Genomic DNA, 26,129 nt, shown 5'->3' with positions numbered 1-26,129 from the left:
CAACGGCCCATCGCATCATCAAATTTATCTCCAACTAAACCTTTAAGTCGAGACTGAAGATTTTTCTCTTTAGAAATAAGAAAGGCATTTTTCTTCGCAAGAGAAGAATAAGATTCTTCTAATTTGGAATATTGTTCTTTAAGTTGGTTCTCCTTTACACTTAAAGCTATTCTACCTTGAATGAGTGTATCTCTTTCAGCAGTAGATGACTCTGTTACTTCTTTAAGTTCATTTCTCAAAGAGCGAAGAGATTGTTCTTGGTCATCACATACTTTCTGAAGAATGCTAAGTTGTTGCGAAGATATCGCCATCTTGTTTAAACAAGTTCGCTTCTCTTGAGATAAGGTTTTATTCTCATCTGATAAAGTTTCCATCCCTAAATTAGCTTTAGTTAATGAATAAGAAAGGCGAGATATTTCATTACTTAATAAATCTTTCCTCTGAACTAATTGGGTATTTTCATTGGTAAGATTATTTATATGATCAAGAGAATATGAATAAAGGTTATCTAATTGGTTATATTGATCCATCAAAATCTCTTTATCAACACGGGATTCTTCAACAGCAGATTCAAATTGATATCTCTCCATTATTTGTTTCTGGTTTAAGTCTTAACATGCGAAAGAGGGATTTCAAGGATAATTAAATATGGGAAGGATAAAATCATTAGAAAGGCAAATTCATCATTCTTATTGCGAAGGTTGTCACGATCCAACAAAATATTCTGAAGCTTTTGATTTTCGAGACGAAGAGCATTACACTCTTTTTCCAAAGATGTTTGCGAAGCAGCTCTGTCAGAACCGAAATATTTACTCAGAATTTCGCAAATACTAGACTTGACAGGATCAATGGAAGACCTCTTTCCATCATCCAGGACTTCAGAAAAAACTTTGAAAGCAATATCTATTCCTTCCACGGTTTCTTTCGAAAAGGGAAGAGGCTCAGGTAGAGAACTGGCAATGATAGAAGGTTGAGAAACATTATCAATAGGAAGAGAAGAAGTTTCATTCACAGAAGCATCAATAATGGGGGTTTCAATCATTGAAAATTTAGTTGAAGAAATGAAGTCTGAGGCAGCTTTTTCGCGAATTGGAGATGATGGTTTTTCTTGCGAAGATGTCGCAGGAGATTTAGAAGAGATAAGTAAGTGGAATGGAACAGAAGTTTCAACAGTTTTAAGGTGGCCAGATTTCTTGAGAGGTTTATTGACATCCTTATCACCCTGCGAATTACAATCCAGATAAGAAGCATCCTCGAGAAGATAAACACGATTAATACGGAAAGATATAAGCGGTTAAAAAGAAGCAGTTACAAAAGACGTGTCAAGAAAAAGATGGGAAAAAGGATACGTGTGATAAATGCAGAATATGAAATGATGGATAACTGCGGTATTTATCACATCATTCTATACTTCGTGGAGAAGATATGAGAATAGGCAAGATGTAGGATCAGAATGTCGCAGCAATAATGCCTCAGCGAAATTATCAACAACACAACACAACACAACAGCGTCGCAGAATAATTTTAGAAGTGACATAATAAACGACGTCAGCTAAAATCATGAGAAGAATGTAATGATTCTTCGAAAATTAGAGAGTTTGTGAGATTAACATTTGTAAGTTTGCGAGAATGTCGCAAGCCATATCCGAAAAAAAGGACAGATTAGTTGTCATCCACTATGTATTTCCCTATAAATAGTCGTTCAGTTGTAAAGGAGAAGAGAGAGATCTTTTTTGAGTAAGAAACAAGTAAATAAGAGAGAGAAAATCTAGAGCAGTGGTTATTCTTGATTCCTTTATCTTTTCTTGTAAGATTGTTCAAAGATTCATCAATAAAATTAAGATTGTTAATCTAAAATGAGTTGAGTGTTAATGAAATCATATGAGGGGTGTAGTGTAGGATTTCCTGCAACTACAATGGCTTAACAATCACATTAACATCTTTTCCATCAGAAGACATCATGCTTGGAGTATCCATAACGTATGGGTTTGTGAGAGGAAATCACAAATTGAACTCAACAATTAGTCTTGAGATAAAAAGAGGTTTTGAGGAAGGAAAAAAGGAATGTAGGGTTTCGAAACCTTTAAACAGGTTCGTACACGTCCAACTCACAACCCTATAAAGAGTCAAATTGTCGATAATAACCTTTCTTTGTTGATAGACAGGAAAAAACAAAAAAAAACTAAGAAAAAGAACGAAATACTTTTCTTAAAGCCTAAGAGGTACAAAATCATTGTCTCTTTTAATCAGGCACATGAGACAAGATTTCCAAAACAACACAATCAAGTTGTGTTGCGGTGAACAACAATTTGTCCACCATTTTCCTCTTGAGAGGAATCCTCAGACTTCTGCCTATCAAACCGATTTGACCATACCTTCTCCTCTAATGGTCTTGATTTGTTCTTGGAAACTAACTTCTTAGATGAAGATAAGATCCTACATACCTCAGCGGTCTTCTGAGCAAGTTTAAGCTTCCTTGCTAAATGATTTGCTCTTCGTTGTAGTTTGTTGACGTGTCTCAATTGGTGTTTGTACTTGTAACACCTTGAAAGTTCATGACCCTTTAGAGAACAATATGAACACGTCAAACTAGGATAAAAATCAGGTTTCTGAGATGTGCACGCAGCTAGACACATGGTGGAACCTGAAACATTGCAAACAGAGTTTCCAACAAATGGGTCAATTTTTTCTTCCAGATTAGTTGGATTATCTTCTGAAAGAATATTGAAATTGATGTATGTATTACTACAATTAAAAAATTCAATATTTTCACCAAGAAGTGCAACACTTGATTTCTCGTCTTCATTAGAATCATAGCTGTCAGACATTTCATCAAGAGTTGCAGCAAGACCTTTGTTCTCAGTGTATTTTCTACGATTTGGGCACTCGTTTGCAAAATGACCAAATCCTTGACACTTAAAGCACTGAGGCATCTCCTCATCATCAGTTTCATATGTTTCCTTGTTTTTAGGAGGAATACGATTATGAGGTTTAACTGATGCTTTAGGCTTGTCTCTGGAGAACCGTTTACTTCTCTTCAACAGAAGATCTCTAAATTGTCTTGTGATCATCGAGACTGACTTGTCAAGATCTTCATCTGATAAATCTGTCTCAGAATGATCATCTTCAGAGATATACACTTTTTACTCTTATCAAGTAATTTAGTGTCCTTTTGTGCTTTGAACGCAACATCCTTAGTTTTGGATGAATGTTCGTGATCAAAGATCTTAAGCTTCCCAACCAGCGTATTTTTGGAAATATTATCAAGGTTATTTCCCTTAACGATGGCATGCTTTTTATAATCGTATCTAGATGGCAGCGATCTGAGAATTTTCATCACAATGTCCTTTTCAGGAATAGTCTTACCCAATGCAAAAGATGCATTAACAATTTCAGACACTTTGTGATTAAAATCATCAAATTTTTATTCATCTGCCATAAGAAGGTTTTCCCAATCGGAATTAAGGTTTTGATGCCTATTTTCCTTTTCACTGGAGTTACCTTCGAATACGGTTTCCAAGATATCCCAAGCTTCTTGCGACTTAGTGCAATTAGTCACATGGTGTTGAAGATTTGGGGTAATGGCATGTATGATCGCGTTTAAACGTCAGAGTTCTGCTTTGCAACAAGTATCTTGTTTCTTACTCAAAAATATCTCTCTCCCTTTACAACTCGAATGACTATTTATAAGGAAATACATAGTGAATGACAGCTAATCTGTCCTTTATTTTCGGATATGGTTTGCGACATTCTCGCAACCTTACAAATGTTAATTTCGCAACCTCTCATATTTTCGCAGGACTATCACATCTTTATCATGATCCTTTTGACGTCGTTTCTGAAATTGTTCTGCGACACTATTGTGTTGTACCATTGATAATTTCGCTGAGACATAATTGTTGCGAGATTTTGATCCTACATCTTGCCTCTTCTCATATTTTCTCTACAAAGTAGAGAATGATGTGAGAAATGCCGCAGCTGCTTATCTTTTCATATTCCACATTTATCACACGTATTCTCTTTTCCATTTATTTTTTGACACGTCTTCTGTAACCGCTACTTTTCAACCGCTCACGTCTCTTCGTCTTAATGGTGTTTATTTCTTCAAGTAAAAAATTTTCTTTATATACTCTTCTCCCCCCTTTTTCCACTTTTCTTTTTACTTTATCTTCTATTTTTATTCTCCCATCTCTGCAACTCTGTTATTCTTCTGCAAAATTCTGCTGCTGTAATTTTTTCTTCCTTCAATCCTTTTACTTTCCACACATTCCCATACTCTATATTCAAACATGGCTCCAAGTGGTCATAGATATGAGAAGAATTTACAAGATGTCCAAAAAGATCTTGCTGATAAAGGCTTTACACTCTCCACCATTCCCGGTGAGAATGCCAAATCAATTCTTTCTGTCAAGCTTTTCTCTAATCAAAATTGTGATGATCAATCAATCATAATTTCGCTAGGTCAGATTCTCGCAGGTCTCCCTATTCCTATTTATAACCCAGATTTTCCTTTATTTTATGAAATTCTCGCTCAATCGGGATTTTGATGAGCCATCTTCCAACTAAGTGGGGACTGCATCCGTATGATGTTAGAGTTCGCTAATCGTGGTGCTGGTAGAGGATCTATTTACTTTAGGGATCCAAAATTCGCAAACCTAGAGATAGTTGCTGAGAAGTATACAGTGGCGAATTTCTTTGAAAACCACGAAGTTATCTCCATGAAGAAAGAGAATACTCGCTGGGGTATTCGATTAAGAAAGAAAGATAATATTGATGAAGCCAAAATTCTTATGAAAGATATTGACTGGCATTCTGGTAAAAACACAACTCCTCGCCAATCCAAAGATGATAAATGGTGTGTTTTTCCTTTAATGCTAAAGGGACCCTACATTGCTGGATCAAACGTTCTTCCTGCGAATCTCGCTGCATATCAACCTTAGGTTTTCTCTTGGCCCGAGAAGGAGAAAGAGGTATCCAACTTCCACAACGGGAGGATCATATCCATTAACAACGTATACCCATGATTGAAAATCACGCGCTTGAAGAAAAGCTCGCACAACAATTTTCCACCATAAGTAATTAGAGCCATCGAAGACTGGTGGTACGTTAATAGAGATAGCACCTCTGTCCATAAAGTCAGATCGCTACAAACACAGACTTGTGATGTCTTGAACGTGTTTTCCTGCTCTGATACCAATTGATAAAACGGGGGTCTAACAACACCACCCAATATTTCGCTTAACAATCTGTATGGACTAACTCCGAAATACTTTATAGAGAATCAACTAGACAGTCAGACTCAATCTAGGTAAAAGCATCTCAAGAATTAATATCTCTCTCTTGAGTTGATTTACTCAAGCTAATAGAAATCATCAAGTTCTAATCAAATACAAGGAATAACTCGGATGGTACCAAAGACCAATATCCGAGGATCAATCAATGACAATCAACAACCAAAGGTTCGATTACTCTAATTGATGATCTAACGCACAACCTGTATTATTTCAATTTTAAAGATAAAACAATATAATGCGTAAATTGAAATAACACAGACACCAAAAACTTTGTTAACGAGGAAACCGCAAATGCAGAAAAACCCCGGGACCTAGTCCAGATTGAACACACACTGTATTAAGCCTCTACAGACACTAGCCTACTCCAAACTAACTTCGATCTGGACTGTAGTTGAACCCCAATCAATCTCACACTGATCCAAGGTACAGTTATGCTCCTACGCCTCTGATTCCAGCAGGATACTGCGCACTTGATTTCCTTAGCTGATCTCACCCACAACTAAGAGTTGGTACGACCCAAATTCGAAGACTTTAATGAAAAAAATCTGTATCACACAGAAAAGTCTACGATAATAGATAAATCCGTCTCCCACGAATATACCTACGAGTTTTGTTCCGTCTTTTGGTAAATCAAGGTGAACAGGAACCAATCAATAATACCAGACTTATATTCTCGAAGAACAGCTTAGTATTATCAATCACCTCACAATAATCTTAATCAACGCAGCGAAAAAAGATATTGTGGAATCACAAACGATGAGACGAAATTTGTTTGTGATTACTTTTTATCTTGCCTATCGGATATAGAAATCTCAAGACAATTATTACAATTGTACTCGTAGGATAGAAGATGCAAGATCAGATCACACAACTACAAGAAAAGTAGTATCGGTCTGTCTTCACAATCCCAATGAAGTCTTTAAGTCGTTAACATGGTTAAGAAGAAGAAACCAAAGGTTAAAGGAGAATCGACTCTAGCTTAGCACAACTAGTATGACATAGAATGTGTGGGGATTAGGTTTCCCAGTTGCTAGAGTTCTCCCTTATATACACTTTTAAATCAGGGTTTGCAATCAATGTTAGCTAAGTAACAAAGCATTCAATATTCACCGTTAGATGAAAACCTAATTAGATTCAATCTAATATTTCTCAACCGTTAGATCTAAAATTTAGCTTGTCACACACAAATGAAATGTCCAATTTGGGTTTATGAACCGTACCCAAACATTAACATTTGTTGGTTCAACAAGTCAACCAAAAGGTTAGCCATATGATTACTCTCATATCAACCTTATTCTTCTTCACCATAACTAGTTCAAATGACTCAAATGAACTAGTTAGAGAGTTGTTCAATTGCAAGGAAATCTTATGTAACTACACAAGGCACAATTGAAGCAAAATCGGTTGATTCACTCGAATCGGTTCATGAACTTTATAGCCACGGTTTGCAAAAGAATTCCTTAGTTTATTTAAACATTAGTTCAAGAACAACCGACTTTAGATATAACATGCTCAAGTTCGCGGACTTAAGCTCATGGAAGGATTACACAAACTCCAGCAGAAAATCTCAGGCCGAGAAGTTCCGCAAGTTCGCGGACTTGGCTCACGCCACTTCCATTTCTCTTGATCAACAAATTTCGCAAACTTTGGTTCAAGGAATAAGGACTTATACATATATGTGTTTCCACAACAATGCTTATGTCCTACCAATGGTTATGTAATCTAAACTCTCATTTCAATCATTGAAACATTCTCAGAAAACGTTATATAGTCGTTATTCACAAACCATTTTTCGTCAGAGCAATTTTCAAAGTGATTGAAACATAACATGACTTTCGTCACTTGTTAAAGATGAATTCGGCTAAAACGAAATCTTACCAACACACATTTCGATAAATAGATAGGCGAGATAAACTCGGATCGAAATAGCAAATGTGTATAATGAAAGTCTATATATCAAAACTACTTTTGTCTCAAGAGTAGGAGATAGAGTAAATAGACTTTTGAGTGACAGACAAGTTCAAGTCTCCACATACCTTTTAGTCGATGAAGATCTACCATTTCCTTGAGTAGTCCTTCGTTTTGTATGATGATTTCCATGGAGTCTTGAGGTCAACTACACTTTATATCCTAATCCAAGACTTTATCTCTAATAGGTGTTGATGGTGGATTTTAGTTCAGGGCTAAAATTGTAAAACCAATTTTATGCACTGACATCATGTAAAGGATAAAGCCACTGATAAGTGATGAATACTTCTTCACTTCACTAATTTACCTAGTGTTGATGGTGGATTTTCATTAAAGGCTAAAATTGTAAAGGCCGAAATTATGCGCTAACATCCTGCAAAGGATAAAGCCACTGATAAAATGGTGAATACTCATTATCAATTAATGCATGACTAGCCTTGTATTTTCTGTACTTCTCTACTCTCATTATTGGTGCGGCATGACGACTGAGTGTTGCTCTCAGCAGAGCAACACGAATCTCCAAGCGTTAATAATGAAGCGTATACGAAATACCCGTACAGGCTGCAGTTCTTGGAGTGTTATACTAACCCGATCGAGCATCTGGACTGTCTATGTCAGTCTTGGAAATAATCACGACCACGCAAGTCGGCCACATAGGTGCAAAGTCACGTCTGACAAAATAATCACCAAACGCCAGTCCAGAATGGGATATCCAGACTGATGTGGAGCAGCTTGGAAAAACTCGTGCGCACAAGACCGCCTACGGCAGTCTCAAATTTCTCACGACCGTCCAAATTCACCATGATGGTTGGACGGCGTAGATTATCCCATGACTGGTTGGACAAAGCTTGTCCTGTACACCGGCGAACCTTCTTCCTACCTGCATGACCGACTCTTTCCTAACCTGACCAGATTGCAATATACGATTGTCCGAAGTTGGGTCAGCGTGGAGAATTGAGGGTCGCAGAAAATTCCACTAAAAACCTAAAATTGATCACGACCATCCAACTTTACCACCATGGTTGGATGGCTTAGATCAAGCCTGAGATGGTCGGACACATACCACCGCACTCAGCACCGGCCTAATAAGTGCCCCACACAATCGGCCTCTCCAGATGAGGTATATAACACGTATTTTCGGTTAGCCAAACTAACTAACACGCGGCCGACCAAAAACCCTAATTAGGGTTTTGTGTTACAAATCGATCACGAGCGTCCATTTTCTCCTGCTCGAATGGAGGATCCAGGAATAGACTAAGCAGGTCCGGTGAGTATCAACACGATCACTGTGGGCCCACCTATCTCCACACCCGATCTTCCAAGGCATACCATGGATGGTTGCCTCGATTCGCACACCCAAACTAGGCGTGGTCACACTTCCCAATTGCGAACCAATCTCGACCACTCAGCTTCGCCGTAAAAATTGAGTGGCTTAGATCACGTTTCTATGGGACAATAAGGTACAGACATGTACACAAGCCCGCCATCTGCATGCCTGACCGATCGTCCAAGACCGACCAGGCTTGGTCGTCACGAAACGCGCGCCCGAAGTAGGCATGACGCGTGGCCTTTGCGGCATGAGATTTCTATCGCAAATCAATCTCAGCCATTCCTCTTTGCCTAACAAATTCAGTGGTCTAGATTGCACCTTCATGAGACAGTGAGGTATAAGCGCCTACACCAGCATGCCGTCTACACGCATGCCCGATCGGCCCTGCCAAATATGTCTCCCATGCTTGGATTCGACCAAGCTAAAGGTTGGTGTTTGAGCACCTCCCCTAATCCAACGGTCGCAAATGTGGGTCGCAATCCATCTCGTCCGTCCAACTTCACCAGCTTGAACGGACAACCTAAGACAGGAGTTAGGAGACCGGTGAGGCATCACCACGATCACCGTCGACCACTCTTCCACACAGAGTGATCGGCCAAGTCAGGACTTACCTGTACATCCTCCAAACGATCACTCGAAGATGGCTATACATGCATCTATTTTAAGACGCTTAATCGTGACTTACTCCGTTAAGCCTTAAAACAGCGATGCTTCACACATGCTGATTATATTGGATGCATTACCTGCATGGAATACACACGATATTTCACAAATATCGACTTCCTAAATAACTTAGTTAGTTAATCTAGCATCACATGCTACCTTTTGTGGGTCCCACGATCCACACACTCGAGACATTAATCATGTCACAAACTGGGGGATACATATACTGGGGTATTGGTCTGGCGGTTTACAGCGTGCAGCGCACAATGCGCAATTACAAGAATGTGTCAGGAAGACATGGACGGTTAGTGATGATGGGAGAAGTGGGCAAGACTAATCGTGCGACACTAACACACGCAACTCCACTACTCCATCACTCCACTTTCTCCACTTCCCATGAGAGACGTGGGTAAGGCTCAATGACTTGTATAAATAGGTTCTCCTCCCTATTTCAAAACAACACAAGACATAAACCAAGTGTTGATACAACTGTATCCAAACACCATAACTGATAGCTTACATTCTGCAAGCCAGTTCAGCTTTCTGATACAAGTCATACACAGCCAACAACTTCATAATGTCAACACCTTCTTCGCTTCCCTCCCTAAGTTCAACCCATCTCCTTCACTTTGTGACCGAAGCAAGTCTGGAACGGCCATTTCTTGGTTTAGGCCAGAGTTGTACAGATTGATTTCTCGAATCACAAGCACTCCCGTGCAGTGCATTTGTTTAGGTTTTAGATTCATTTCTCATCCACACACCCCAAATTACCAAAACCGCCATAAATAGTTTTCACCCATAAACAATAGGCTAATAATCAAGACTTATAGTTTTGATCACTAATATTGACAAACATGCTTGAGATAGCAACGCATGCGAGTTCGACCGAGCATTGATCTAACAATAGCTAAAGGTCTCGGACTAGGATAGAAAGTGTAGTTGAGCTCAAGACTCCATGGCAATCATCATACAAGACGAAGGACTACTCAAGGAGCTGGTGGATCTTCATCGACTAAAAGGTATGTGAAGACTTGAACTTATCTGTCACTCAAAAGTATATATATTCTATCTCGTACTCTTGTGACAAACGTCGTTCTGATGTATAGACTTTCATTATACACATTTGCTATTTCGAGCAGAGTTTAACTCGCGTATCTATTTCTCGAAATATGTGTTGGTAAGCTTTCTCTTTAGCCAAATTCATCTTTATCCAGTGACGAATATCATGTTATGTTTCAATCACTTTGGAAATTTCTCTGACGAAAAATGGTCTGTGAATAACGGCTATATAACGTCCTCTGAGAATGTTTCAATGATTGAAATGAGAGTTTAGATTATATAACCATTGGTAGGACATAAGCATTATTGTGGAAACACATATATGTATAACTCCTTATTCCTTGAACCAAAGTTTGTGAACTTTGTTGATCAAGAGAAACAGAATGTGGCGTGAGCCAAGTCCGCGAACTGGCGGAAGTTCTCGACCCGAGAATTTCTGCTGGAGTCTGTGAACTCCTTCCGTGAGATTAAGTCCGCGAACCTAGTTCACGAACTTGAGAAGGTTATATCTTAAATCGGTTGTTCTTGAACTCATGTTTATATAAACTAAGGAATGCTTTTGCAAACCGTTGCTATAAAGTTCATGAACCGATTCGAACCGTTTTTGCTTCGATTGTGTCTTGTGTAGTTACATAAGATCTAAGCAATTGAACAACTATCTAACTAGTTCATTTGAGTCATTTGAACTAGTTATGGTGAAGAAGAATATGGTGCATATGAAAGTAATCATATGGCTAACCATTTGGTTAACTATTATTGAACCAACAAATGTTAATGTTTGGGAACGGTTCGTAAACCCAAAATTGGACATTTCATTTGTGTGAAACAAGATAAGTTTTCGATCCAACGGTTGAGAAATATTAGCTTGAAACTAATCAGGTTTTCATCTAACGGTGAATATTGAATGCTTTGTTACCAATCTAACATTGATTGCAAACCCTGATTTGAAAGACTATATAAAGGAGAACTCTAGCAACTGAGAAACCTAATCTCCACACCTTACGTGTGATACTAGTTGCATATCTAGAGTCGATTCTCCTTTAACCTTTGGTTTCTTCTTCTAAAACCAGGTTAACGACTTAAAGACTTCATTGGGATTGTGAAGCCAGACCGATAATACTTTTCTTGTAGTTGTGTGATCTGATCTTGCATATTCTATCGTTACGAGTACGATTGTAATAATTGGCTCGAGATTTATATCTCCGATAGGCAAGATAAAAAAGTAATCACAAACACTTCGTCTCATCGTTTGTGATTCCACAATATCTTTTTTCGCTGCGTCGATTAGGATTATTGTGAGGTGATTGATAATACTAGGCTGTTCTTCGGGAATATAAGTCCGGTTTATCAATTGGTTCATGTTCACCTTGATTTATCAAAAGACGAAACAAAACTCATAGGTATATTCGTCGGAGACGGATCTATCTATCACCGTAGACTTTTCTGTGTGATACAGATTTGTTTATTAAAGTATTCGACTTTGGGTCGTAGCTACTCTTAGTTGTGAGTGACATCAGCTAAGGGAATCAAGTACGTAGCATCATGATGAGATCAGAGGCGTAGGAGCATAAATGTACCTTGGATCATTGTGAGATTGATTGGGGTTTAACTACAGTCCAGACCGAAGTTAGTTTGGAGTAGGCTAGTGTCTGTAGCGGCTTAATACAATGTATGTTCAATCTGTATTAGGTCCCGGGGGTTTTCTGCATTTGCGGTTTCCTCGTTAACAAAATTCTGATGTCTGTGTTATTTCTTTTCCGCATTATATTTTGTTGTATAATTGAAATATCACAGGTTGTGCGTTGTTCAATCAATTCGAATATCCGACCTTTTGGTTGTTGATTTAAATTGATTGACACTTGGATATTGGTCTTTGGTACCATCCAAGTTATCTCTCTAGTATTTGATAAAGATTCGCAGATTTCTATTTGCTTGAGTTTATATTAAATCGAGAGATTGAGATATAAACTCTTTGATATACTTTTTATCTAGATTGAGTCTGACTGTCTAGTTGATTCTCTAGAAAGTATATTGGAGTTTGTCCATACAGATTTCTAAGAGAAATATTGGGAGAGGTTGTTGTACCCCCACTTTTTCGTGTCTTCATATAGGGTATGCTGAGTATACTTCTACATACAGATTTTTGGCTGTGTGTTCTGATTTTTGAGACTTTGGTGTGATTTTCCTGACTTTTGTGTGAATATTATTACACAATCTAGGGATGTTGAGTTCTTTGAACATGTTTATTATTAAACATGTACCTCATTAGAGATGTGTTGTTGATCCCCTAAATTTATTTTCAAATAGTCAGAACTTATCGTAAAGGAAGATGAAGTTGAGGTTGAGCCTAAGAGAAGTAACCCAATTAGACTTGAGACCTCTTATGAAGCCGACTTCATAACATGCCTAGCTTAGTTTGATCCCCCATACTTGTAAAGAAGCCTTGACATCTACTGAAACCTCATTCTGGTAAGAAGCTTCATTTAGTGAAATGGACTCAGTCCGTCGGAACCAGACTTGGGAGCTTGCTAGTTTACCTCCAGGGAGTAAGACCATGGGATGTAAATGAGTCTTTAAGAGAAAACGTTAAGTAGATGGAACTGTGGAAATATATGAGGCTAGGTTGATAGCTAAAGCCTATAAACTAAAAGAAGGTGTAGATTTCCTTGATTTTTATTCACTTGTGACGAAAATTACTTCCGTTGAGATGCTAATTGCTATTGCTGCCATAAAGAACTTAGACATACATCTGATGGATGTTAAGACAGCTTTTCTAAAACCGTGAATTAGATAAATAAATTTACATAGATCAACCTGAGGACTTTGTAGTGAAAGGTTGTGAATACAAAGTTTGTAAGTTGAAAAATATTTGTATGGTTTTCAAATAAGCACGTAAACAGTGACATGGAAAATTTGATCATGTGATAGTGAGTAGTGGATTTAAGTTAATGAATCTGACAGTATATTTACAAGTAACTTGTTAAGGATGCATGTGTGATTGTATGCTAGTATGTTGATGATATGCTTGATACAAACATAGATGTGATTAATTCCACTAAAAACATACGCTGAATGAGAACGTTGACTTGAAAGAATTAGGCCCTTTTGATGTAATCTTAGGGATGAGGATTAGAAGATAATCAAACATTAGTCTTAGTCATTCTCATTATGTTGAATTTGTGCTTATGAGATATAATCAGTCTGATTGTAAGCCTGCATGTACTCCATACGATTCTTCTTGTAGACTCGAGAAAAATAAGGGTAATGGAGTATATTAACTTGAATACTCAAGAGTTATATGATGTCTGATGAATTTAATGAACTGTAAGAGTCGAGACATTTCCTATACTATGAGTAAGTTAAGTAGATATAATTGTAGTCCATATCAAGAGCATTCAGATGCACTTATTAGAGTATTATGGTACCCAAAATACTCTATTACCTTTTGTTTGATTTATGAAAGGTATCTTGTTGTCCTTGAGGGACTTTGTGATGCAAACTGGATAGTTGACTCAGAGGGGTCTAAGTCTACGAGTGGATATGTTTTCACTCTAGCAAGAGGGTTTGTTTTTTGGAAGATTTCCAAACATACATATATTGCTCAATTCATTATGGAATCTGAGAGTATTGCGTTAGATAAAGCACGAGAGGGGCCCGACTGCCTAAGATGCTTTTTAGAAGACATTCCTCTCTGGCACAGGCCTGTGCCATCTATATCTATGTATTGTGTTAGCCAAGCTATAATAGGCAAAGCTAAAAATAACTAATCTCAATCGGCGTTATTTCCATTGATTGGTTAAAGTCCAAGGAGAATATCGCACAACCTTTGACGAAAGGTTTATACAAAGAGATAGTGAAAAATGCATCAAGGGGGATGGGGCTTTAAGCTCATAAATTAAACTTGCCATGAAGGATACTCAACCTTGCTGACTGGAGATCCCACGATCAAGTTTTCGAATGAGACAACTAATTTGTGGTGGGTAATGGTAAACACTACCAGAGAATTCATTCTATGTCCCTTCCCTGTGGTGTAGACGTGATAGTGTGACTGCATGTGAAGGATGACTTTGAAGAAGTCTTAATGAGTTCTATAGATTCAATTTAAGATTGAAGTGGGGTGTAGCAGTAACACTCTTGATGGAAACTCACCTATCTGAATGAGGAGGTGGGGCCGCTTCCTATGAGAATATGAGCTTTGATTCTCTAGAGCATTCTGAGAAACATGATATGTCTAGGGTCAAATTGGACAAAACTGCACGAGCTTGGAAGCAACCTTGGAGATATCATCCGTGGTTCTTATCGCGAATTACATCAAACACCAGCAATTCAAGACATAGTTCACTGTCCCTAGCAAGTAATTCCGGTAATATCTCACTAAGCAAAGGTTCAAGACCTCATGGACACCTCTGCCTAAAATGGTATTTCCTGCGTTTTTTTTATATGTGATTTTCATTTTTGATGGTTTTGGTATTACAAGAACTTAGGACCTAAGGGTCACTAAGGGTTCACTAGTTTATGCTTTTCACTTTGGTGAAAGAAACCTTTAGTCTCACGTGTGAGAAACTAAAAATGAAAGCTCTCTATACTATTATGATTTGTGCAATCCATAGTATGATCCTGGGGTCAACACACTTTTGTGTGAGGGAAAGGACGTAGAAAATGACTAGTATGATTTCAACACTTGCACGATTCGTTTGTCTGTTCCAGTCCGTTCGGGTCGCGATATTGGGATGTTGATTTACCAAGATCTGTCTGTGTTTTCATATTTTATTGAGGTTTTCGTTCATGTGGGAGATTGTTGGAAACAATATTTATTAATTATTATTTTAAGATTGTTAACTAAATAAAATTAATTTATTGTTTTCTTTGTGAATGAAACTTATTAGTCTCACATTGTGTAGTTTCCATATTTTAGTAGTTTTAAGAGACTATATAAACCTTTTAGTCCCGGATCGGGGAGTTCCTCTTCTTATGTTGTATTTGTCAATTATATAAACAAATTCACTACTTTTGTAAAATCTAGGGAAAGGGGTTTCTCTATAATTTAGAGAGACCCCCAAGGAAAAAATATTTTATACTGTTTTCTTTAGCGTTTGCGATTTTAAGGGTTTTTCGGAGTTGCCAAGCTCAAGTTGAGCATCTACTACATATGCTAGTAGTAGGTGTAGTAGGGTGTTTTATCCTGGAGATATCCGTCCTGTGAGGGCTATAGCATCACTCTTGAGTGTAGCCGGGTGCTAATGTCTTAAGGGCAGCGTGTTGAACACGTGACTCACTATGTTTTTCAAAATTTTGCCTTGTTGTTGTTGTTGTGGAGATATGGGAAGCTCGCTTGTTTCGTCAAATCCATCATTTCCATTACAAAGGAACTAAGTATCAATAACTTTTGCTTATTTGATTTTTCTTTGTTTTGATTATTGCACCCAACAAATAATACAACAACTACTACTACTGATAGTAATAAGTTTTGGTGGGAAATACCCATTGATGGGTTGAGTTTGAATGAATTAGAACAAATGAAATCAGCTATGGAAGAATTGAAGAAAACTGTCGCTAAGAGGATCGAGGAGTTAGTGATAAATGGAGCTGTTTCATCTACTTCTCCAGTCATGATGCCTACGCCGCACTTGAACGTGAAACCAATCGGTATGAATTTATATGCTGATGGTGATACTGGCTAAACAACAAATGCAGTACTGCTACTAGTACTACAACTGCTATTGTCCCTTTCGATAATTATAATCGTTGATTATTTCTTTTTCTTTCTTTTTTTTTTATTTAGGTTGATTTGCTTGCAATGTTCTGCGCTATTGACAATTCAAGTTATAAGTAAAAAAATTCTATGTTTGTTTCATGCACTTCTTTTTTTATGATGAGAAATTGGCCAAGAAGCGTGATTCCTGTAGAATAGTTTTGAGCTCAAGTGATATTTTGTTCATGATGGTAGGAAACTAATAACGGAAAATGGGTCATTTGTCAAATATATTTAAAACATGGTTTAAATGGACGAGTAAAAATTTGTATGGGTGAAATGGACACCAAAAAAATAGCAAGGATGAAACTGGATTCATCCTACTTAAACTTAAAAAATAGCAAGGATGAAACTGGATGCATCCTAATGTAAATTAAAAATAAGAAAAAGTATTTGAAAATGGGTAAGATGAAACTGTTTACCAATTCAAAATCTAAATGTCCTTTTCATCCAGGAATTGTTGATTTTGATCTTTTTAACCAATTTTGTGAACTAATAACTCTAGATTTTACTATTTCTGGCTTTCTGCCTAGTGCTTGCATGCCTTGGAGCACCATTTTTTTTAAGATCGTACCATTTTTTGAAAGTCGTGAGTGCCATTGTAATAAAACTTGTGCTTCACCATGCATAATTGATGATCGGTTGTTGTATGGTTTTTTAATTGATGTATTTATTAATTGATGTATTTATTATTTACAATGTTCTGCGGTCCGGTAAAATTCAAGTTACAAAAAAAAGGTATATGTGTCATGCACTTCTTTTTTGATGAGAAATTGAGCAAAAAGTGTGATTCCTGTAGTTTTATGAGAAAAATTGAGCAATAAGTGTGATTCCTGTAGCACAATTTTTGGCGGAAGTGATCTTTTTCCATGATAGGATGCACTGACGGACCTATGAGGGAGATAAGTGGGGCTTTAGCCCGCCCCCTCATAGGTAGAGAAGTTTTTTCACTACATGCATATATGAGAAATTATATTTGTAGCCCACAGCCTAGACCACTACTAACTCCCTTTGGACCGTATCTTAATCGATTGAAAATTGAAAACAACTCTCCGTTGCTTGCTGCCATAATTGAGACGAAGAGTTACAGAGCTTGAAAGGGATTTGGAGACATATCAAACCCTTGATTCGATTTTGACCGAAGTTTATCAAAAGTTTGTGTTGATTCACCTAATTAACTCTCTTATGAGAACTAAATGTGTAGTTATTTGTAATTTTTATTACTTTAACTTGTCAAATTAGGGGTTTTTAAGAAAACGGTACTCTCTAGAACTTCTCTTGTATAATTTTTCGATACCCCGTATGACATTTTTTTCTTTTACGCAGTTTCCCTTTCATTAGACTTCTTCGACAATTTTGTCCCATCCAACAAAATTTTTTGGGTCCGTCCCTGATAGGATGGCAGATGGCATATGGTAGCAAATTAGCAACTGCTAGATTTTACTATTGCTGGCTTTCTGCCTTGGCTTGCATGGTCTGACTATGGTTGTCGGTGGAGCTCCATATCTTAGATCATACGTGTGTGTGCCCGATTAGCTAGGTAGTAGGTACCATTTTTATAAGTCGTGAGTGCTGTGATAAAACCTTAACCATGCATAATGGATGATCGGCAGTTGTATAGGTTTTTAGAGTGAGGAGGTTATTGGTTAAGATTCATGAAAATGCAGGGGTTAATCATATTCATATAGCAAAAAAAAGAAGAGTCAGTTTTTGAGTGTTTTCCGATGTCCAATGTTTTCATTGGCTTTTAATCTCACTACTACTGTCTATTTATATCTCTCAAATCTCAATCGTTCTAATGTCCAGAATTCAAATTTTCACTCCGAGCCATAGGTCTCTATTTTTCTTTCTTTTTTTCTTTGACAGTTATTATTGTATTTATTTTCTTTTTGAACCGAAAGTATAATTGAAATATCGGAGGAAACTAATAATAAATGAAAAATAGAGAGACATTTTTGAAAACTAAGAAAATATACCATCACTGCTGGTTACCGGCGAACAAATCTTGAATACGTACCTATCTCATGGAACTGCTGGAAATGGAGAAGGAGAGTAAGAGGATACAAAACTAGAGAAAACTGGGTTGCTTTAAAAATATAATCAATTCAATAGAGTGGCAATAAAAAAATTCATTTTTTTTTTGTAAATAAATTGAAATTTCACATTCTCTTCAAACTGCAAGTTTTAAGTTAATGGAAGGGCGCGATGTTTTGATAACCTGTTCATCAGTTTTGTTCCGCAGGTATTTTAGTAGGTTGTTAATCTCAATAAAATCAACGATAATCTTAAAATCATTTTTATCTGTTATTCTAATCTAAGTCGATTAATTGGTTGTAATGCACCAGTCTTGCATCAATGAAAGTAAAGGTTAAAGGGGGTTAATTCCTTTTAACATTTTTACTTGTAAAAATAAATTTGTCGTTTTTGAACCTAACACTTTCTACAAGGTCCAATAAAAATTAAGCCCAAAATAGAATGACTTTCTCAATGCGTACGATGCTTTCTGATTTTGCATTTGATGGTGAAAAATCAAATCAGTAGATGATCGCTATAAAATAGAAGGCCTCTTGGGACGGTCAAAAAGCGTCCCAAAAAACCCTAAAATCGTCCCAAGAAGCATTTGTGACGGTTTTGTGTCTGTGCTCTATTTTACCGTCACTAATATTTTTTTGTCATACTTTCTTTTAGGGACGGCTTAAAAATAGCCTTAAATTAATTATCCCGTGACCTATAGGGACGGTCAGACCATGAACGTCCCAAATAACCATCTCTAGGGACGGTTTTGAAAAAATGACCGTCCCTAGAAGCCACCTGTTTTGTAGTGGATTATTTTAATCATTTATAATAAGATAAAAAACTGCCTTATTACAGTGGCAATCGTGGAAAAAAAATTACATTGCAAAAAAGCAAAAAAAACACAAAATTGGATAAAAAGATCAAAATCAACAATTCCTGGGTGAAAAGGATATTTAGATTTTGATACTATTTAAATGGACAAAAATTTAAAAATAGTCAGGATATAAACAGTTTCATCCTACCCATTTTCAAATACTTTTTCTTATTTTTAATTTACATCAGGATGCATCCAGTTTCATCCTTGCTATTTTTTAAGTTTAAGTCAGGATGAATCCAGTTTCATCATTGCTATTTTCTTGGTGTCCATTTCACCCATACAAATTTTTACTCGTTCATTTGAACCATGTTTTAAATATATTTGGACAAATGACCAAAAAAAATGGTAGTTGTGATACTGTGAAAATGCCCTCTCCAGAACGCTATTTCTGTTTATTTCTTACAAAAATATAATACCATTTTTTCATTTCAGCCCATTTTTTTTTTTTTTGATCGGTAAAGAAATGCATATTGATCAAAAAATAGAGGGTATAAAGATTATACCACCCTGAGCAAGAACAAGAGAAAAGAAAAGAAGGAAGGTAACAGGCTACCCACCTTCAAAGCCAAATAAACAACAAAGCCAAACAAGCAACAGAGTCTGACAGGCTACACAAAAAATAATCTACACGGGATCAAAATAGATTTTGCACCAATATGCCATAATAGTGGAAGAGTTAACAGTATCAAACTCTTTAATTGCAAGGGCCCAAGTGAACAAGCAGTAAATTGCTTTGTTCACAACTCCAGTAACATTGCTTCTTTTATCAGTGAAAACTCTGGCATTTCTCTCCTTCCATAAGCTCCAAATGATTGCAACAGGTACCAAATTCAAGACTGCTAAATTGGTTGTGTTGTGTTGTGGCATATACCAAGCTTGAAGAGAAAGAATGATAGTCCTATGTAAAACCAGTTCAACTTGCTTAAGAAATTATTCCACACTTCTTTAGCAAAAGTGTAATGAAGTAGAAGATGAGAGTTTGATTCATTGTTGTTGCAAAACAAGCAAATTTCAGGGACTTCAACACCTCTTCTTCTAAGAAAATCTCTTGTAGGAAGTTTGTCATGAGAAATTAACCACAAAAAAAATCAATTTTTGGGGGACACTTAAGATTCCAGATGAAAGTATAAATCGAAGTTTGCTGAACAACACTTGAGATTTCAGCCCATTTATATGTCTTAACAATACGTCCACTGGGAAGGAGGAACTGTTACCCAGTTACTTTGATCGAATAAGAAATTTCATGTACAATCATTTACCTGGTTGTTATATATTTGAGAAGCCGTGTGCACATCGTTGGCACATAAAATATACGAGAAGACATGTCCATCCAGCACTACCACTTTTTTTTTTGACAAGAGCGCTGGGCACACAATATGTACATGCAAAAATGAAAAAATATTGACAGGTATCAACTATTATCAAATAAAAATGTTATAGATGTCAACTACGGAGGATTCAAGAATCAAGGGTAGTTTACATAAATCCTGGTGTATCAACATCTTAACATAGTATTCTACTTATTTCTGGGTAATCAACAGATTTATTATAACTGAACCTGATTTCAATAAATATTATTAATTTTCAACCGTCCGATCCAGAGCAGACTGGTTTGCATCCACTTGGCCATATTGAAGAAAGTTTATATCTGATTCGGGTATTCATGAGTTACAAAATAATATCACCTTTTATTATCCTGTTCGGGTTGGGGTATGCCAAAATTAATTGGGATATATTTATGGGGAAATTAGGCTAAGGCCCGACCCATGAGTAACCCATAATATGAGGCCCTTAATTAAAAGAAGTTTAAATTTAGGCCCCGAGTTATTAAAAGACATTCATGCCCTTTTATATATTGTCAGACCCCAAATTAAATAAAATTTAAATTTATGCCCAAAATTATTAAATCTAGGCCCAAAATTATTAAAGTATAGTGTGAATGTGCAAACAGAAGTTACACACGCATATGTCATGTGTATCCAGAAGTTACACATCCTTATGCCATGTGCAATGCAAAGTTACACATCAAAAAATAGACATTAAAAAGAACGCATACAAAAATTACATGTATTACTTTAATATTCATTTACAATAATTTCTTAGCATGTGTAACTAGAAGTTATGTACACACGCTTCTGTCTATTGTAATTGAGAGTTACATATGCATCTATCTACTGTAATTGAGAGTACACATGCATCTGATTTGTGTATTCAGCGTCAACTCCAATTCCAGCGAGACCATTATCACATTTAAGCAATTAGCTTTTATGAAATTATCTGAAACCTGAAATATAACAACAAGAAATCAGTATTTATAATATTAAAATGAACAGTACATACAACAATGCATATTCAGTTTCACCTACACGAAATCACATTCTATCATAGGGAGATGTGAAATCAAGTAATTAAAAACCAGAGCTTAAGAAACAACTTTGCGACAAGAATTCAAATTTTTTGCAAACTCAAAACAAGTGCTCATCAAACACACCAAAGTATAAGCATATGCAACAGATACACATCCACATAGAATGTGTAATTGGCCGTTACACATCCATAAAGCTTGTGTAACTGGCATGCGTAATTTTTTGGTTACAAGGTTTGTTCATTTAGCATGTGTAATTAAAAGATACTCATCCATCTGTCTAGTGTAATTCAGAGTTACACATGCATCCTACTTGTGTAATTAGGAGTTACACAAGCATATAACATGTGTAACTAGAAATTACACATGCATTCTACTTGTGTAATGTGAATAAATGGGCAGTCTAGACATAGAATTTGAAACTAAAAACAACAAGAGAGGGATCTAAAAAGGTGTACCAGCAAGAAAAGAAATGCCAGAACGATACATGGCATCACTATGCATTAAGATTCAGATACTCCAGATTGGCCTCCAGCAATAAGCACGCAGTTCTGTACAAGAACTCCAACATACTCTGTCCCAGCGCGCAATGTAGTTACCATCTATTCAGAGCTGAACGGAAACTCAAAAGTATTATATTCCAAACTCTCTCATATTTCTTTTGTTACGATCTGAAACAAAATAAACAAACTTTAAGATCAACACCAATACTAAGCACCGAAGCAACCTCTTATGTTATCTTTTGCTTCTGTGCCTAAGCTACTCACAAAGAAAAACTTCAAAAAGAATTTGAGTGCATTGAATAGTGTTTTTCCTTTTCATGGAAGAGTCGAGGGAGAGAGTTTTAGGATAAAGAATTGACCTGCTTTACTCGCTTTTCTAGCTAGATCATCATCCAAACCGAATGATGGTCCTTTACTGAGAACAAGCTGGCCATAAAGCAACTGCCAACCAATGTTATCTAGTCATTCCAATATGCATGATATACCTTTTCATAAGAACCTGCAATATATAGAACATAAACTTTATATCTCAGGATGTGTAACTAGCAGGATGTGTAATTAGCAGTTACACATCCATATAGCTTGTGTAACTAGTGGTTACAGATCCATATATCTTGTGTAACTACTAGTTACACATCCATATAACTACTAGTTAGAAGAAATCACTAACCATTTCTAATTTTAAACCACCTCCAAGCACAAGTCCTCCTATAACATCAACTGTTGGCTTTTGGCATCTGCATGGACGAACCACCATGATCAATCAAATATAAGCTAAGATTCAAAATATAAAATTTGAACTCTTACCATCAGGTAAGGTCTCATACGAAATAACAACTTCGTTAGTTGGAGTATGATCGTACTTCATCAGCGCTCCAACAATAAACCCAAGTCATCAAAAAAATACAAGGAGAGAGGGAGAGAATACAGATGAATACTTGTTGTTGTTTTCTCGGTTCTACCCACATCAACACTTACCAAGAGACTCCAATTAACAAGCATCAGATGAGAATTAGATACAACTAGTTATTACACATTACTGGTTATAATTGAGAAATCCAAAAAATATTGGATCAAAAATCACTGCCATACAAAACAATTGCATCTATAATTTCATAGTTCAGGGTTCAGGAGAGAGGAGAGAATACAGATGAATACTTGTTGTTGTTTTCTCGGTTCTACCCACATCAACACTTACCAAGAGACTCCAATTAACAAGCATCAGATGAGAATTAGATACAACTAGTTATTACCCATTACTGGTTATAATTGAAAAATCCAAAAAATATTGGATCAAAAATCACTGCCATACAAAATAATTGCATCTATAATTTCATAGTTCATTGTTCAAAAGGAATTATGACATACATAATCACTGAAATGGTACACATGGTACATAAATATGTTAATGAACATTAGTACACACAATAATGTATAACCAGTTTTACATGCACTTGACTAGTGTAAATAGGAGTTACACATGTATATGATTAGTGTAACTAGGAGTTACAGATGCATCTGAATAGTGTAGACGCAAGTTACACATGCAATTTGGATGTGTAGACGCAAGTTACACTTGCAATTTGGATGTGTAGATGAAAGTTACGCATGTTTTTCATAATCATCAAAATGAGAAACACAATCACATTGAAATATTAATCAAAAAACACCACCACTGACTTCAAATCCCCCTCTAAACCTGTTGCAACACCACCATCTCTATTCAAAAAGGTATTAGCTAAGAATTTTGTTCGTTAAAGAGTGTCAATTCAAGTTAAAGAAATTCAAAACAAAAGTGTATAACTAGTACTATCAGATTGAGCATCTTTTTTCAAAGTATTAGGTACAACCTCGAGTGATATATTCAAAATAAGTACTCAAAACTCGATTTTCGCTAATTCCTCTTCTTCATACTCGTCAAACATATACACGAATCAGAAATTAAATTATAAACGTATCAAGAACGACGACAAATTGAATTATCCAAAACAGAGAATCAAGCAAATCGAAACTAAACAACATCAACAAAACAAATGATACATACAGTCTATAAACACTATTGATGAACATCAGTACTCTCTACAATTACTGATAACAACAAGTAATCATCAACAACAACAAACATGACAATAATCTAAACGCATACCTAAATTTAAAACCTCTTGATTCAAGTAAAAACGAGAGAAATCTTACTGATTTGCAGATCTTTGCTCATACGACGATTTCATTTCTACTGTTGTTGAAGATCTTCTTGATTCCATTGTTAAATCTGCACAAAAAATATGTAATTAAGGTTAAAACGACTTTGAAGATCTTCGATTGATTCAAAAATAATCAGGTTCTTCTTCTTCTCAGATCTGAACATAATCAATCGAAATAAAAATCAAAAACCTAATCGAACTAATCGAACTATGAATGATGAACCTGATTAAAAACCTAATCGAAAATGATTTCTAGTACTTCGAATCAACTGAAACTTAGATTCAATTCAAAATCTTCAAAAAACCAGTTGAACCAACGAAAACCTAACCTGATAAAGCTTAGAAACAACTAAACCTAGATTCAAATGAAACTGATTGAATGATTTATTCGTATTTGTAGATCAATCTAACCTAGATTCAACTAAAACCTAATCGGATCGGTTCGTCTTCTTCTTCGTCGATCTGAATTCGATGCAGCCGGCTAAGAAAGAGAATGGAGAAGAGAGAGAAACAGAATTGAGAAATGAAAAATATCTTATGTATTCCTCTTGTATATATACTAAAGGGTAATGTTGCCATTATTAAAATTCGGAATAATTTATTATGGGCCAGATACGAAGAAAAATTGATATTTTGGGCCTAGTAGTAGCATTTTCTGAAAGTATGGAGTTGATAGTGGAGGATCCATTTTGTGGGGCTTGTATATATTGAACCCATATAGTAGGAAGGTTCTAGTATTTTTCACTATATTTATTTTATTCCCAACCAAAACAGTGGGCTAAAGGGCGTCCAATGTGTATAAAGTTACTCAATTACCATTTCCCTATAATAATAACTAAAACTAACTCTGTTTGGTTTTAGATCAAAACCTTATTATTTTCTTTCTCCTTCATCATCAATCTAATGATCAATTCTTTTCTCTTTCTCTATATTTCATCGTTTTTAAATGAAAAAATTCCGTCGATTATATTTTATTTTTTTAATGCCAATTGATTTTTTCACATTCTATCTAATGTACTTTGTTTTGTTATTTGAATGACAAATTAGATAAAAAAAATTGAAATTGTTGAATTACAGTTATACAGTCGTCATGGTATTTTTTGGTCGAGCATAACGACTTTTCGTCGATAAATATGGAGTGGGCCTATTTGGCCATTTGTGGGCCTACGGGTGCCTGTTTAGCCTATTCGGGCCTATGAGGTACAAATGATAAATTGAACTGCCGCACAACCGCTACAGGTTAATTTAACTGTTTTTTAAGAAAGTACTAATACAGTACAGTCAAAACATGCCATTAAAGGTGCCATTTTCGGAAATTTAACCAGGTAAAGAACCAATCTTCTTACAAAATTTTACCAAAAATAGTAAAATCTCCCAAATTCTTTTGTCTGAACTGAAATCATATACGGAAGTTTATTGGCCAACACTGACATATATACGCATCCATGCAATGCTCTAACTAAACCTGGTGAGATTGGAGTATACCCAGATTAATTGGGGTGTACCCATTCTATTCCCATCCAAACTAGTGTGCTAAGGGGTATCTAAAAGGTGTTAAAAGACCAAATTCCCCAAAAAAAAAACCATGCCGACCAAAAATTCATCAAAAAAAAATTCAAAAGCTTTTTCCAAAACTCTAACTATGAAACCAAATCAGAAAAAAAAAATCAATCAAATTTGGATTATACGGGTTTTGAGATCGGGTATGATTTTGTACCCAATCTCAAATCCCTTATGATTCAATATTTTTGCTGAAAGTTGGAAGGGTATTTTTTGTCGACCTTGCCGACTAATAGTAGTCGGCAGCTTCCTAGGTTGAATATCATGTGGACTTTTCATCTCTGAAATTAGCATTTACAGGGTCGGCAAGGTATTCATCCTTATATCTTGCCGATTATAGTTTAGTCGGCGGGTTATGAAATTAATACCTTGCCGACTAATCATGCATTTGTAACACCTTTCTCTGTATTGCAAAAATCCAATAGTCGGCAGGGTATTTTTTTGTCGATCTTGCCGACTATAAGTTAACCGGCAAGGTAAGAAATCAATAAGATGTCGACTAGTGAAGCATTTACAACAGTCTCCTGTGTGTCAAAAAAAA

This window comes from Papaver somniferum, unplaced genomic scaffold (genome assembly GCF_003573695.1).
Source record: "Papaver somniferum cultivar HN1 unplaced genomic scaffold, ASM357369v1 unplaced-scaffold_18, whole genome shotgun sequence".
NCBI lineage: Eukaryota > Viridiplantae > Streptophyta > Magnoliopsida > Ranunculales > Papaveraceae > Papaver > Papaver somniferum.
The sequence above is the reverse complement of the archived record's forward strand: the minus strand, read 5'-3'. Positions refer to the sequence as shown.